This window comes from Natator depressus, chromosome 5 (genome assembly GCF_965152275.1).
Source record: "Natator depressus isolate rNatDep1 chromosome 5, rNatDep2.hap1, whole genome shotgun sequence".
Lineage (NCBI taxonomy): Eukaryota > Metazoa > Chordata > Testudines > Cheloniidae > Natator > Natator depressus.
The window spans coordinates 27,416,737-27,432,487 of NC_134238.1; the positions used below are offsets into that span (position 1 = coordinate 27,416,737).

Consider the following 15,751-nt stretch of genomic DNA (forward strand, 5'->3'; position numbering starts at 1 on the left):
CTTGCTAGGCCACCCAGGTATACAGTCATCCTGTCTCACTGGAGGAGACTATCATCATTTCCTAGCTTGTTTAGCTAATTAAATGTGCTGCTCTTTGTTTTTAAAGCAGTGGAGAGAATGGTTACACCAAGCTGCTAAATAAATTCTACTGTAGGCAAACAATAGATTTAGGACACCAACCAACTACTGCTCAGAACAAGGACATTGCCTTGAACAGTCTGATAGGCCCCCCAATGAGTGTCATCATGATATCCTGAGCAGTGAGGACATACGTTCGTCCTGTAACCCATTTCTGTTTATTTCATCCTTAAGAGGAGCTCCCTTTCACTAGGCAGGGGCTTTTTTTTTTGCTACAAGATCTGTCAAATTTGCCTGTAGAGTTCATCCATCACTACTGAGATGTCACCTACTTGCCCCAAGTGCAGACATTAGAAAGCCAAACAAGATGCTCAGGCCAAAATGCTTAGTTATGTTCTCACCCTTCTCTCCCCCACCCCCACTGGCAGTGAGTGACTGGATTCTTTCATCCACACTATTTCTAGAACAGCAGGTTTTTACTAGATATATAAAAATAAAGCTTGTCTTAATCCCCTCCTAGCTGCAGAAAATGCTTGTTTATTTTGCTTGGTGTTCTTGGGCTTCTTTAGGAGATGGGCCCTTTTAGACGCCTGAAAGCAGGATGCAGACATTTCCACCCAATTTTAGCTAGAGCCTTATTTTGGGAGTAAGGCCTTGCTACTGCCTAGCATTAATATCCCCCCATATCGATTTAAAAACCGCACTAGTCCTAGGCTATGAAAGCCATCACAGTCACAGCTGGCTCCAGAGATTTAACCCAGTCTCTCGCGTCCCCTCCCCCAGCACGGCTTCTATTGTACGTTTCAGCGCTTTAAAGGCGTTAGTTAGCCCCAGTGGGGTCTCGGTCTTTGGCAGAGACCTTACTTAAGGGCGTTGCCACAATAAAGCCCAAGTTCGTGATCCGTTAGCCCCCAGGAAGAGTTTTTTCTAGTGATAGAAATCAGAGACTTCGTGAGGGAGAAGCCAAGACCAGCTGGTAGGCGATTAATCGGCTCCCGTTCCGAGGGGTCGCCGTCTCTTGGCTGCCTGGAGCCCGTTTTACGGGCTCGCCCCAGGGACGCTGCGGGTTGGGCTCGGAGTCCCCCGGCAGGCAGTAAGAGCCCAGCAGGGGGAGGCTCAGACCCCTGGCAGCAGGCGCCCCGGGCACTCCGAGGGCGGTTCGCTCGAGCCAAGCCTGCAGCGTCCGGCTCAGAGGCAGCAACCCCAGCCAGCGAGTCAATTTCACACTCGGAACAGGCTGGGGGCTGCCGCCTTAAGACCGGGTTCTTAGCGCCCCCTCCACCCCTGTACTAGGGGCAGTCTGGCCTGGAGCCCCCAGGAGCCTTTACAATGAGCCCCCGATCGATCCCCCCCCCCCAAAAAAAAAAAAAAGGCAGGAGGAGGAGGAGGAGGAAGAAGAAGAAGAAGAAGAAGAAGAAGAAGAAGAACCACCCTCCTGAAGAGCTACTTACAGACTAGCTCCGTGCTATTCGGTGCATACTCCTCGGACTACAGCCGGTAGAGTAGCTGACACTATGGGCCCGGTTAAATATTCAGTTGTATTCCAGCCTTTAGCGTAGTTAGCCACTCACAGCCAGAGATATGGTTTTAATCAGATGCTGGCAGCTGAGGACTACCCAGGAATGTGCTGTGATGATTTTGCTGCTTGGGCTTGGCTACTCCCCCTCAACGTGTCGGTGCTTCCAAACTTAACCCTTTGCAAACCAGGACTGAAGGGAACCAGGGCTGTTGGGCTGTTATGCAATGAGTACTACAGCAGAGAGGAGAAAATGACATTAAAGGGGTTGATTTAAACCCACAGCAGGAAATTCGGAGGTTTTTAAAGTAGTTGTGTGCGTTTTTAAGGCTCAGAGGGAATTCACAAGTAACGGGTGGAAGGTCTGTAGCTCACAAATTCTGCAGGTATTATCATTCATAAAGAGAAACCCGAAATGCATTTTAGAAAGCACTTCCAAACTCCCTCTGTGTAGAGGGGATCCAAAGCCTGGTCTCAATGTGTATATATTTATATTTATTTGTGGAGATAGTGTTTAAAAATCCATACCTAGATGCAGATATGAATTTGGGTACTTTATAACTGGCTGAACCAAAATCCTGGATCAAGGCATCTTCAGACTTCGGGTCATAGGCAGGTTGTATCCAGATCTGACTTTGGCAGCTTACACCAATCTTTACTCAAAGCACTTATATTGTTTTTGTTCCTCAGTATTGGATCCTGTCATCTCTCCCTTCCCCCCACCCAGTTACAATATATATTAGGAAATGTGGAGTGGGGAAAGGTGTGTTTTATGCGAAAGTCATGCAATGCCCTTTATTTCATCGCTGGACACTTGGGGGGTGGTGGTTAAATATATCATGTGTTGCATATTTTATGGTCTCCATCTAACCCTGCATACAAAACCACCAGCGTAAGTGACAGACTGCTGAGAAGAGGCCCAAGCCTGGAATAACAAGGGTGCTGGATATCTGGTGATGACACAGGTGCATTAACACAACTGTGCCTGCACTATGCTTGATTCTCAGTGGTGCTCTCAGTCCCTCACTTCAGAAGCAGAAAATTCTCTCATAAGGGAGAAAAAAAACACTTTATATCCCAGCCTTGCAGACACTTAAGGAAGTGCATGCTACTTATGTGTGTAAAGTTACTTGCTACAAATAACAAGCTTCTTGTTACACATGTCTGTATAAATGTTTGCAGGATTGGGACCTCGGTTATGTTTTACACTGTTACATCTGAGATTAATAATATTTTATTTGTTCAGCACCTACCACTAATCATAATCAGGATCAGGGTTTCTGGGTGCTACTGCAATATGTATTTTAAATAATAACTGTCTCAAAGTACTCTAGAAGACTTAGGTAACTGGTCCTCTTAATATAGGCATTTGTGAGGTAGGTTTTGTCTCTAGTAAATAGGGAGATGCTAAGAAGTGACTTGCATAAAATAGCCCACCACACACAGGATTAGAACTCTTAGAATCATAGAATATCAGGGTTGAAAGAGACCTCAGGAGGTCATCTAGTCCAACCCCCTGCTCAAAGCAGGACCGGTCCCCAACTAAATCATCCCAGCCAGGGCTTTGTCAAGCCAGGACTTAAAAACCTCTAAGGATGGAGATTCCACCACCTTCCTAGGTGACCCATTCCAGTGCTTCACCATCCTCCTAGTGAAATAGTTTTTCCTAATAGCCAACCTAGACCTCCCCCACTGCAACTTGAGACCATTACTCCTTGTTCTGTCATCTGCTACCACTGAGAACATCCTCTTTGGAACACCCGTTCAGGTAATTGAAGTCTGCTATCAAATCCCTCCCCCCCCCTGCTCTTCTCTTCTGCAGACAAAATAACCCCAGTTCCCTCAGCCTCTCCTCATAAGTCATGTGCCCCAGCCCCCAGCAACTCATGCCCTTGCCCACCCACAACACAGTCCTCTCTCCAACACAGTTTATTTGTAAATTTCATATGCACTATTTATTGTAGTACTGAAAGAGACCCCAGTACATATATGATGTTTTACCAAAGGCACTGCACACTAGGGTTTAGTGTAGAAATGCCACAAGGCATTTAGTTTTACACCAGCACTCAAAGTGTCACTAATAATCTGCAGCTAAATGCTTTATGGCTAACTGGAAAAAACTGCAGCTGACTTCAGAGAATAAAATGTCTTTAAAAGTCTTAACCTAGTGTACTATCATTTTTTTTCATTCAGCTCAAAAACAAAGCCTTAATGTTTCATACTTCTGAGTTAAAAGCTAGAATTCAGAAATGTTACATTAAACATACCTAATGGGATTGTTTTTAAGTATAGGAGGACTCGGGCAGCAACCCCAACTGGAATACAATTATTTTATCTGTATGCAATCTAGGATTTTGATAGCAGGCTTCATATTTTACAAAAAGAAGAAACAGTCTTATTTCAAGGTGGATTTGTACAAACATATGAATTAGACGAAGCCTGTTGCAGCTTTAAACCTGCCTATTAAAGTGTTCACAGGTGAGCGAGTGCTGGGTTTTGCAGGATGGTGATTTTTAAAATATTTGTTGTGTCTGATATTACCACTGTTGGCATAGGTTCAGTGCCCTACCCAAGATGCTGGGTTTTTAAGTTAACCCTTTGTTGTGCAGAACAACATCAGTCTAGGTGCCTCACAGATGCAAGTCATTTTTCAGCAGGTCTAAAATTATCTTGCAGTTACAGCTGGAAAGCCTCACCACTGCTAGTTTTTCCATTGCTTTTCTGGATGTTAACACTGTCTAAGCCACCGCCTGCTCTTCTTGTTGGGATTTCAGTTTAGATGGGAGAGAGGGAAACAAGATTAAATAAAAACATTGAAAAGTAGATTCCTTTGCAAGACACCAATGTTAGCTTTGGACACATGAATGCCTTGAACATGGTGTCAGTAACAGTTTGCAAAAAATCTGCTTGCAGCGAGGCAAAGTGGTAGCTAATCCCGCAATGGCTTGCTCAAGAATGCATAGTTTATTATAAAAGTAATCTTTTAAGATTTTAGTGGAATGTGCTTCCACAGCGGTGTTGCTGCCTTTGTGGGCTTTACTATTTGTGTCATCTCGTCCATAATTAAACTTTTCACTCACAGATCTGGGACTTTTTTTTAGAAAACCTCCCACTTTGAGTGCTGGAATTTCATTTGAACTTTAAATAGTGCCTTGGAATTTGCCATAAGGTAAACTGTCTGCTCCTGGATTCCTCACTTCTCCACTACAGATGTTATGGCCATGTAGTAAAAGGCTGAGCTCTACAGAATCAGCAAATTCCTTATATCTCCCCTAATGTCATGACCATTGAAGGGAATTAAATTATTAATCAGATGCTGTGGTTATCACCATAGAATTTTCACTTTGGTGAACAATGGAATAGGAATCAGCAGAAATCTGGCTTAAGAGATGCCTTTCAGTGGAAACTTCACCAATGCGAATTGAGAGAAGGCAGAGTATGTCAAAGGAAATAGAAAGGAAGAATTTGTACTTCAACCTTTGGACTGCTCGGTGTTGTTCCTCATGTGGCTTCGGCCTGCTATTTTAAACAAAATATATAAATTCAGTTAGTTAAAGATAAAATATCAATCCGTTTTCTGAAACAATCAGCATCCTTCTTAAATTAAAATCACTTTGTATTTCTCTCAGGCCAGTTCAGTGCTGGTGGAAAGTTCTGTCTAGAAACCCCTGGGGAATGAAGTCTTCTGTCTTCAGAACAGATAGAGCAGCATCTTAACTTATACCAACACTAGCCCATCAGTGAATCTCACACCGGACCTGAAAATATTACATCTAGAACCATTCAATTCTGGGCCTGTTAGCCACTTAATGATAAAGGTGGTGGTAGTTTACGCCAGTTCATTTAAAACTGGACTGGACCCACTTCCACCTTAAACCACCCATTAGTGGCCTGGGCTGGATTTGTGGTTCCCAAATTCAGGGCAAATTCTGCTCTCACTAACATGGATGGGTTTAAACCCAATTGATGCAAATTGGAGTGCGCTCATATGAGTGAGAGTAGAATTTGGCTCTCAGAGATGAAAGGCTTGTGGTGAAACCCATTATCTGAGCCTTCCCTTCCCACCTGCAGTTTGTCCCAAATTTTAATGTGCTTGTTTTATATATAATTTGCTTCCAGAACTCTCATCATAAGGGTGTAACTAGCTTTTAGGGTATGTCTACACTATGAAATTAGGTCAAATTTATAGAAGTTGTTTTTTTAGAAATCGTTTTTATATAGTCGATTGTGTGTGTCCCCACACAAAATGCTCCAAGTGCATTAAGTGCATTAACTCAGCGGAGTGCTTCCACAGTACCGAGGCTAGCGTCGACTTCCAGAGCATTGCACTGTGGGTAGCTATCCCACAGTTCCTGCAGTCTCCGCTGCCCATTGGAATTCTGGGTTGAGATCCCAATGCCTAATGGGGCAAAACCATTGTCACCGGTGGTTCTCGGTACATGTCGTCAGGCGCTCCCTCCCTCCATGAAAGCAATGGCAGACAATCGTTTTGTGCCTTTCTTCCTGGGTTACCTATGCAGACGCCATACCACGGCAAGCATGGAGCCCGCTCAGCTCACTGTCACCGTACGTCTCCTGGGTGCTGGCAGATGCGGTACTGCATTGCTACACAGCAGCAGCTCATTGCCTTGTGGCAGCAGACGGTGCAATAGGCCTGATAACCATCGTCATCATGTCCTAGGTGCTCTTGGGTGCGTTGGTGAGGTCGGTCAGGAGCGCCTGGGCAGACATGGGCGCAGGGACATAAATAGGAGTGACTCGACCAGGTCATTCTCTTTAGTCCTGCCGGCAGTTGTATTGCACCGTCTTCTGGTGAGCAGCCAGGAGATGAGGATGGCTAGCAGTCCTACTGCACCGTCTGCTGCCAGCCTAAGATGTAAAAGACAGATGGAGTGGATCAAAACAAGAAATAGACCAGGTTTGTTTTGTATTCATTTGCTCCCCTCTCCCTCCCTCCCTTCCTCCCTCTGTGAAATCAACAGCTGACAATCGTTTCAGTGAGGTCTGTCAGGGGCACCTTGAAAAGTTTAATGGAGATTCAGTCCTGCCTGGAACACCAGGGGGGAGGGATAGCTCACTGGGTTGAGCATTGGCCTGCTAAACCCAGGGTTTTGAGTTCAATCCTTGAGGGGGCCATTCTGTGTGACAGTTGTTTTTGTTTCTCCTTGATGTAAAGCCACCCTTTTTGTTGATTTTAATTCCCTGTAAGCCAACCCTGTAAGCCATGTCATCAGTCGCCCCTCCCTCCGTCAGAGCAACGGCAGACAATCATTCCACGCCTTTTTTCCATGCAGACGCCATACCATGGCAAGCATGGAGCCCGCTCAGATCACTTTGGCAATTATGAGCACGTTAAACACCACACACATTATCCAGCAGTATATGCAGCACCAGAACCTGGCAAAGTGAAACCGGGTGAGTAGGCGACGTCAGCACGGTGATGAGAGTGATGAGAACATGGACACAGACTTCTCTCAAAGCATGGGCCCTGGCAATATGGGCATCATGGTGCTAATGGAGCAGGTTCATGCCGTGGAACGCCGATTCTGGGCCCGGGAAACAAGCACAGACTGGTGGGACTGCAGAGTGTTGCAGGTCTGGGACGATTCCCAGTGGCTGCGAAACTTTCGCATGCCTAAGGGCACTTTCATGGAACTTTGTGACTTGCTTTCCCCTGCCCTGAAGCGCATGAATACCAAGATGAGAGCAGCCCTCACAGTTGAGAAGCGAGTGGCAATAGCCCTTTGGAAGCCTGCAACGCCAGACAGCAACCGGTCAGTCGGGAATCACTTTGGAGTGGGCAAATCTACTGTGGGGGCTGCTGTGATGCAAGTAGCCACCGCAATCAAAGATCTGCTGATATCAAGGGTAGTGACTCTAGGAAATGTGCAGGTCATAGTGGATGACTTTGCTGCAATGGGATTCCCTAACTGTGGTGGGGCGATAGAGGGAACCCATATCCCTATCTTGGCACCGGAGCACCAAGCCAGCGAGTACATAAACCGCAAGGGGTACTTTTCAATGGTGCTGCAAGCACTGGTGGATCACAAGGCACGTTTCACCAACATCAACGTGGGATGGCCGGAAAAGGTACATGATGCTCGCATCTTCAGGAACTCTGGTCTGTTTCAAAAGCTGCAGGAAGGGACTTTCTTCCCAGACCAGAAAATAACCATTGGGGCTGTTGAAATGCCTATAGTTATCCTTGGGGACCCAGTCTACCCCTTAATGCCATGGCTCATGAAGCCAGACACAGGCAGCCTGGACAGTAGTCAGGAGCTGTTCAACTACAGGCTGAGCAAGTGCAGAATGGTGGTAGAATGTGCATTTGGATGTTTAAAAGTGCTGGCACAGTTTACTGACTCGGTTAGACCTCAGCGAAACCAATATTCCCACTGTTATTACTGCTTGCTGTGCGCTCCACAATAGCTGTGAGAGTAAGGGGGAGACGTTTATGGCGGGGTGGGAGGTTGAGGCAAATTGTCTGGCCGCTGGTTACGCACAGCCAGACACCAGGGCAGTTAGAAGAGCACAGGAAGGCGCGGTGTGCATCAGAGAAGCTTTGAAAACCAGTTTCATGACTGGCCAGGCTATGGTGTGAAAGTTCTGTTTGTTTCTCCTTGATGATGAACCCCACCCCTTGGTTCACTCTACTTCCCTGTAAGCTAACCACTCTCCCCTCCCCACTTCAATCACCACTTGCAGAGGCAATAAAGTCATTGTTGCTTCACATTCATGCATTCTTTATTAATTCATCACACAAATAGGGGGATAACTGCCAAGGTAGCCCGGGAGGGGTGGGGGAGGAAGGAAGGACAAGGCCACACTGCACTTTAAAACTTAAAAACTTAAAAAATTTAAAACTTATTGAATGCCAGCCTTCTGTTGCTTGGGCAATCCTCTGGGGTGGAGTGGCTGGGTGGCCGGAGGCCCCCCCTCCACGTTCTTGGGTGTCTGGGTGAGGAGGCTATGGAACTTGGGGAGAAGGGCGGTTGGTTACACAGGGGCTGTAGCGGCCGTCTGTGCTCCTGCTGCCTTTCCTGCAGCTCAACCATATGCTGGAGCATATTAGTTTGATCTTCCAGCAGCCTCAGCATTGAATCCTGCCTCCTATCATCATGCTGCCACCACCTATCATCTTCAGTCCTCTCTTCAGCCCACCACTTACTCTCTTCAGCCTGCCACCTCTCCTTGTGTTCGTGTTGTGCTTTCCTGCACTCTGACATTGTCTGCCTCCATGCATTTGTCTGTGCTCTGTCAGTGTGGGAGGACAGCATGAGATCAGAGAACATTTCATCGCGACTGCGTTTTTTTTGCCTTCTAATCTTCGCTAGCCTCTGGGAAGAAGAAGATGCTGTGATCCTTGAAACACATGCAGCTGGTGGAAAAAATAAAAGGGACAGTGGTATTTAAAAAGACACATTTTATAGAACAATGGGTACACTCTTTCACGGTAAACTTTGCTGTTAACTTTACATACATATTTTACTGGCCGTGAATGTCAGGGCAAATTAATCATTAAACACACTTGCTTTTAAACCATGTATACTATTTAAAAAGGTACACTCACCAGAGGTCCCTTCTCTGCCTGGCAGGTCCGGGAGCCTTGGGTGGGTTCGGGAGGTACTGGCTCCAGGTCCAGGGTGAGAAACAGTTCCTGGCTGTCGGGAAAACCAGTTTCTCTGCTTGCTTGCTGTGAGTTCAGCCTCCTCTTCATCATCTTCCTTGTCCCCAAAACCTGCTTCCATGTTGTCTCCCACTCCACTGATGGAGTCAAAGCACAGTGTTGGGGTAGTGGTGGCTGAACCCCCTAAAATGGCATGCAGCTCATCATAGAAGCGGCATGTTTGGGGCTCTGACCCGGAGCAGCCGTTCGCCTCTCTGGTTTTCTGGTCGGCTTGCCTCAGCTCCTTAAGTTTCACGCGGCACTGCTTCGGGTCCCTGTTATGGCCTCTGTCCTTCATGCCCTGGGAGATTTTGACAAATGTTTCGGCATTTTGAAAACTGGAACGGGCCTTTTCCTGTCTACCTGGCCAGTGCATCTGAGTTGAGAGTGCTGTCCAGAGCGGTCACAATGGAGCACTCTGGGATAGCTCCCGGAGGCCAATACTGTCGAATTGCGTCCACACTACTCCCAAATTTGACCCAGCAAGGCTGATTTCAGCGCTAATCCCCTTGTTGGGGGTGGAGTAAAGAATCGATTTTAAGAGCGCTTTAAATTGAAAAAAAGGGCTTCGTCGTGTGGACGGGTGCAGGGTTAAATCGATTTAATGCTGCTAAATTCTACCTCAACTCCTAGTGTAGACCAGGCCATTGACTCCATTAGAGTCCCTTAGACCTACTTTACTACTGCTGAAATCAAAGCGAATATAAGGCATGGTAGCGTATGTTGCTCTAACTTACACACTGATGAGCTGGAAGGAGTGTAAATTCTAGGAAGGGTGACTATTTTAACTAATACTTTCTTACATCCTTTTGTAGTTGCTTTGCTTACCATGGGCTAGATTTGCAAAGATATTTAGGTGCCTAAATATGAAGATAAGCATTTCTGTAAATCCCATTAGATGTCTAAGTGAGTTAGGAACCTAAGTCCCATTGTTTTTCAATGGAAGTTAGCCACCTAATTTGCTTAGGTGCTCTTGAAGATCCCACTAGGCACCTATCTGTTCCTTTAGGCACCTAAATATCTTTCTAAAGCTAACCCTGCACCTTTTCTTGTAGTACCTGGGACTGTGAGTTTCATTGACAGAACTTGCTTAGGACAAGTCTACACTGCCCCAAAGTTTGTATTATGGGAGTGTGAATACAGGGTGCACCAAAATGCTGCGCTGTAACTTCCCATGTGGATGCTGCGGGCATGAACTAAAAGGTTCCTAGTTCACTTTAACGCAGACCTCTTTAAACAGGCGTGCATTAATGTGAAATAGGAACCTTCTTGTTTGTTGCCTCAGTGTCCATACGGCACTCTGGTTCACACTGTTATTCACACCGCCATAGTGTGAACTGCGTGGCAGTGTAGACATGCCCTTAGATTCAGTTAGCTGACTTCAGAGATGATGTGTAAAGGGGAGTATGCATAAACTGGTAGAGAGGACTTGATTCTAAGCAATTCTAGAGGGACTCAAGAATCTAGAGGGAATCTTATGTAGTGTGATATGCTCAGAATCACACACAGCTTGACTCAGTGGGGCAAATTCAGAGGCTTTGTTTAAGATGGTGTAAGTTGGGCATCCTTACACTAAATTGGACTCTATTACACATTGAAAGAGTGTTCTAAGATAGTTCACATAGCTAGTTCTAAGGGATTCTAACTGAATGTTTCCCATGTTGCCTCTCATGCCTAGGTGGCACTTCCCAGAAGCATCCACAAAGGTGCCTCATTTTCCACCTTCATATTCCTCATTAAAACTCTACTTTGCTGTGATGCCAACACAGAACGTTACAACAGTTAGGTTGCTGGTGTACTGAGACCACTGCCTATTGCAATATCTCCTTGTACTCCCCGGTAGGTAGGGACTGTCTTTTTGTTCCTTGTTTGCACAGCACTTAGCAAAATGGAGTCCTGGTTCATGATTAGGACTCCTAGGTGCTAGGGTCTTCTTCTGGCATAAGGCTTCTGATGGCACAAACAATGAATTAGATGTTGGGTAAGTGAAGTAGCCACTGTATCATGGCAACATCATCTGGAGACATGAAGCACCTCCATCCACCATCAGAATGATCAAGAGGGCAATCCATAACCCGAGGGCATGCTGTTTTGTCTTAAGCTCCACAGGGTCAGGATGGGGATCTCAAGAAGCCCCAATGGTAAATATGTGAGTTAAAGTGCCCGTGACCACAATATATCCTGTTGTAATGAAGAAGGATCTTTCATTTGTGTCGTTGTTCTGAGGGGCATGTATGAGCTGATCTGGAGACAATAGGGGGTGCAGATCTGAGTTGTCTATTTGCTAAGAAATGAGTCATTGATCCAAAATATAGTCCCACACTACCTGTTGCTGCTGTTCCTTAGAAAGGTCATGTCTGATGTACAGTTTGAGACCCTCTCAGACAGGGGGTAGGGAAAGAAAAAATAATAAATAGCAATGAATGACAGTACATTAAAAATCCCCTCTGAGTTTGTCCTGGTAAAGGGAATCGAAATGAGTCTAAATTAGTGTGTAGCCCAGAAGAAGATGTAAATTACACCTGGTTGGAATTCTTACATCAGCTCTATAATTAGCTCAAAGTCTTCAAAGGCAGAAAACAATACCCTTGCGGTCAATCATCCTGAAGAAGAAATATGCATGGGTCTGTGCTACACCTTCCTATATTCTATAAACAAGCATGCTTTGGTTACATCCATTCTGTATGCATGCACTTTGATGCATGTGTACAGACACTTCCTGAGATGGCAGCTTGTGTGCGGCATGCAACTTACGTAAACTCATCCTTACCCAGCAAGGATTCACCCATCCTGTTAAGGGGCAATCCCAAAATTTCAGGTGTGTGAAAATTGTTCAGAGTGAAGCATGCATAAAGCCGCAAAAGCCATTTCGGTTTGAAAACTTGCACTTTTTACTTTCATGGGAATTTTGATTAAACTGTTGGAGGTCCTGTTCCTCCACTTCTAACCAAGCCCAAAGCATTATGGTTTAGTGCAACACACACACGGCTGATCTCTTTGTGGGTCTAGTACCCTTCTGTCTTAATAGTACTTTACACAGCACTTCGACCGTATGTGGAGTTGTCCCACAAAACCTCTCAGAGGTATGTGGCTTTTATTGCTGTTTTAGAGAAGGAGAAACTAAGATTCAGAGATGTGCTCGCTGTCACAGAGCAAATACACACAAGATCTAGCGCTCTTGACTACAAATCCTATGCCCAATCCACCAGACCAGGGGCTTTCATGCTTTTGTTTCATATGGACCATATACTACTAGAGAGATGAACTTGTGAGCAACCTTCCTACCCACTCACAATCCCATTAATACCCCGGTGGTAGCTAAGGCAATGGCTTACATGGAAAATTAATATTAGGAAATATTCAATGTATTGTAACTGTCTCTTGTTGCTCTTTATTTAATCTCTCCCTACCACCTGTGCTTATCTCTGCTGCTCCCCGGAACACGTTTCCCTGCTTCTTACCCTCTTTTCCCTTAAACCGACACATGCTGCCCACTTGCCTGATTCTTTTCCACCCTACTTCTCCGGAATTTCCTGTCCTGCTAAAGGCTCTTCATCGAGCTGGCAGCAATAACCCCGCTGGTAGATCTGACCCCTGAGGGCAGTTCCTGTTTCTACCCTTCTTCCTTCTCTTTAGCAGCAGACCCTACTGGAGGCAGCTAAATTGGCTCCTTCTTCTTTTGGCTTCTACAGTCTCTGGCCTATCCTGGCCAGCTGTACAGGCTGCTGAGAACAAGTGGAAGAAGAACCAGCTCCCTGTGTCCTGACAGCTCCTCACAGGCCAGCAATGGTGAGCATACAGTTGGAGAACTGCTGCAGTGGACCACTATATCCCCCTAGATGTGTGATTTCACTTTCCTTACTCTAAATTCTGAAATTTGTAACATCAAGTTGATAATATGGCATTTACCAAATTACCTGTCTTTACTGACAACTTGTATATTTTCATATTTCATCCATAGCAAATGTCTTTGCCCCCATTTTATAGAAGAGGACACCAATAGGCATCATTAGAACCATGACTATAGAACCTTTACTTCCTGAACTATATCCACAAGCCCACTGGGCCCTCAAGCAAGACACCGGACCTCTTCATGTTTAAATTTCCTCACCTGTAAAGTGTAGGGTAATGAGGAGGATGATTATTCTTATGTTAATTTAATATTTATATTACAGTAGCACCCAGAGGCCCCAGTCAAGATCGAGATCCTATTGTGCTGAGCATCATACATTATATAGTGAGAGACAGTCCCAGTTTATGCTGTATGGATGAGATCCACAGAATATGCAGGAATAAAATCTCCACAGCCGCATGTTAGTATATCACATCATTTAGTCTCATTTTATAGTTGACTAACCTGAGACATAGAGATGGTGATTTCATGGGGCATTGTGCTTTAGTGGAATAGACACGAACCTCAGATTTAATTTAGAAGCTCTGTGTTCTTATTAGGTTCTGACACTGACTTGCTCTGTGGCTTTGGACATATCATTTAACTTTCACCAGCAGGAAAAATGGAACAGAGGCACGTGGTGAGATATAACTAAATAAAGTTTGTAAAGTGTTATTAAGATCAGTCAGTGGCAGGATGTGATTCCTGCTTCTCAGTCTGTGCTTATTCCTCTAGGATTACTGTTTTCTAACATTTTTCCCCTTTAAAAATCTTCCTCCTGCAGCTTTTCTTTTTTTTAAAGCAGAAGTGGCTTTTATACTTTTTTCAAACCTCTAGACACTGAAAAACATTTGATATAAAAAATTATCCCAAAAAATTGCAGCATCATAAAATGACTACAATTTCACAAATCTGAGAATAGGCAGATTTTTGTCAATTCTCTCCAGATAGCAGTCTGAAAGATAAGACGGCATTGTATAAGAAAGAATACATTGATGTTGCTTTTACAGGCTGGACTGTTTATGAAATGAGGGCTTGGTTTTCCTAGTAAACCAAAGTTACAAGTTTTTCCCTTTGTAAAATATATCCTGATCTTATAATGGAAGCTGAAAGCATTAGGCAAACATGGATCAAATTCAGTTTTACACATCTGAATATAAAAGTTGTATTAGGCTTACCTGACTGTTTATGCATGGGGCAAAGGGAATGCCTTATACACCTTAGCTCATATCTGGGATTCCTAGCCTGTAGAATTTTCCAGCAATTAACACACTTTACAGTGTACTCCAGTAAATAATCTAAGGATAGTTTTCTTTTCGCTAACTTGACTTAAAGGTAAATACAAAGTTTTGGGTAGACTTATTTATGGCGTTAATAGCCAGTGAATTCCTCACAAAATGCTGGCAGGAAACCTCCCTTTCCCCCCTTTCCCATATTCTCAATCTGAGTTGACAGAGTTTATATTTCTAAAAAGTTTGCTTCTTTCTGAGTTCCGTTACCTTCCATCATCCAACACTATATAAAACTGATTTGCTAGAATTGGAGATCATTTTTTTCCTTTAGGGCACCTTTAAAAAAAAAAAGAAAAAAAATGGTAACCAAGGGATAATCACCATGTGAAGATTTTTCTGTAAAAATACCACTATTTGTTTTCCTTACAATCTGGTTTGTGAAAGAATGTTCCTTTAAGAGTTACTATAGCAATGCAAGCTGCTATTGAGACTGTAAACATTGATGATGTCTAAGAAGCTGACACCCTGCAAAAACATTTCAGTCATTCTGCATATGGCTTCCAACAACACTGCTATAATATGCAACTCATACTGAGAACAGCAGGATTCAGAGGATTTTTTAGAAAATAGCATACTACATAGCAAAACTAAAGTGGAAGGAAAATCATATAGTCTAATTTTGCAACAAACCAAAGTTCCTATTTCAGCATATTCTGCTGCCACTTTCTTATATTTTGCAAGGTCTGTCAGGGCACTTTTAAAGGAGTATGTGCCTGCCAAGTCCAAAATAACTCTACATCTCCCTGGAACCAAACTTTCTTTTTCTTTTTACCTTTTTTTTCGTTTTTCTTTTGCAAATGCAGTAACAATACACTCTAGGTTGTGTCTGACCATGGTGTAGGAAGCACACAAACAAACCAACTGCCAACCCAACCACCTGTTCACATGATACTTTGGAAGGGCAAAACCATCTTCCTTCCAAACCTGTGAGTTTTAAAATAGAAAAGGAAAATCACAGGCTACTGTCTCAGCCAGACATTTTTTTTTATCATTTATTTCTACAAATAAAGCATGTAGTATTCATTTCAGTGCTCTGCCTTCAGTGGCAATTTTATGAGGAAGGCTTCGTAAATGTGACGGATGATTTAATGGGTTAACTCTTTTGCAATAACATTGATCGCCTTCATCAGTCACAAAATATGCAACTCTTACTGAGAGCAGCAGGCGTCAGAGGTTGTATTTTTTTTTTAAATAGTCTATATACTAGATAGCAAAGCTGAAGTGAAAGGAAAATAGTCCCAGAGCCATAGGACTATTTATTTTTTCCTCTTTCTGATGGTATGTAAGAGGGGGGATAATTTTTGCAC

The 15,751-nt window shown here is 44.2% G+C and overlaps 1 protein-coding gene across 2 annotated transcripts in view; it reads right to left on the minus strand.

Annotated features, from left to right (window-relative positions):
* DAB2 (DAB adaptor protein 2) overlaps positions 1-1,716 on the minus strand; it is a 39,551-nt gene extending 37,835 nt beyond the window's left edge. Inside the window, exon 1 of one of the 2 annotated variants that reach the window (XM_074952499.1) lies at positions 1,530-1,716. The gene's annotated coding sequence lies outside the window, so the exon portion shown is untranslated. The remainder of the gene's footprint in view (positions 1-1,529) is intronic. The other variant, XM_074952500.1, reaches the window with a different exon arrangement.
* Positions 1,717-15,751: the final 14,035 nt, after the last annotated feature.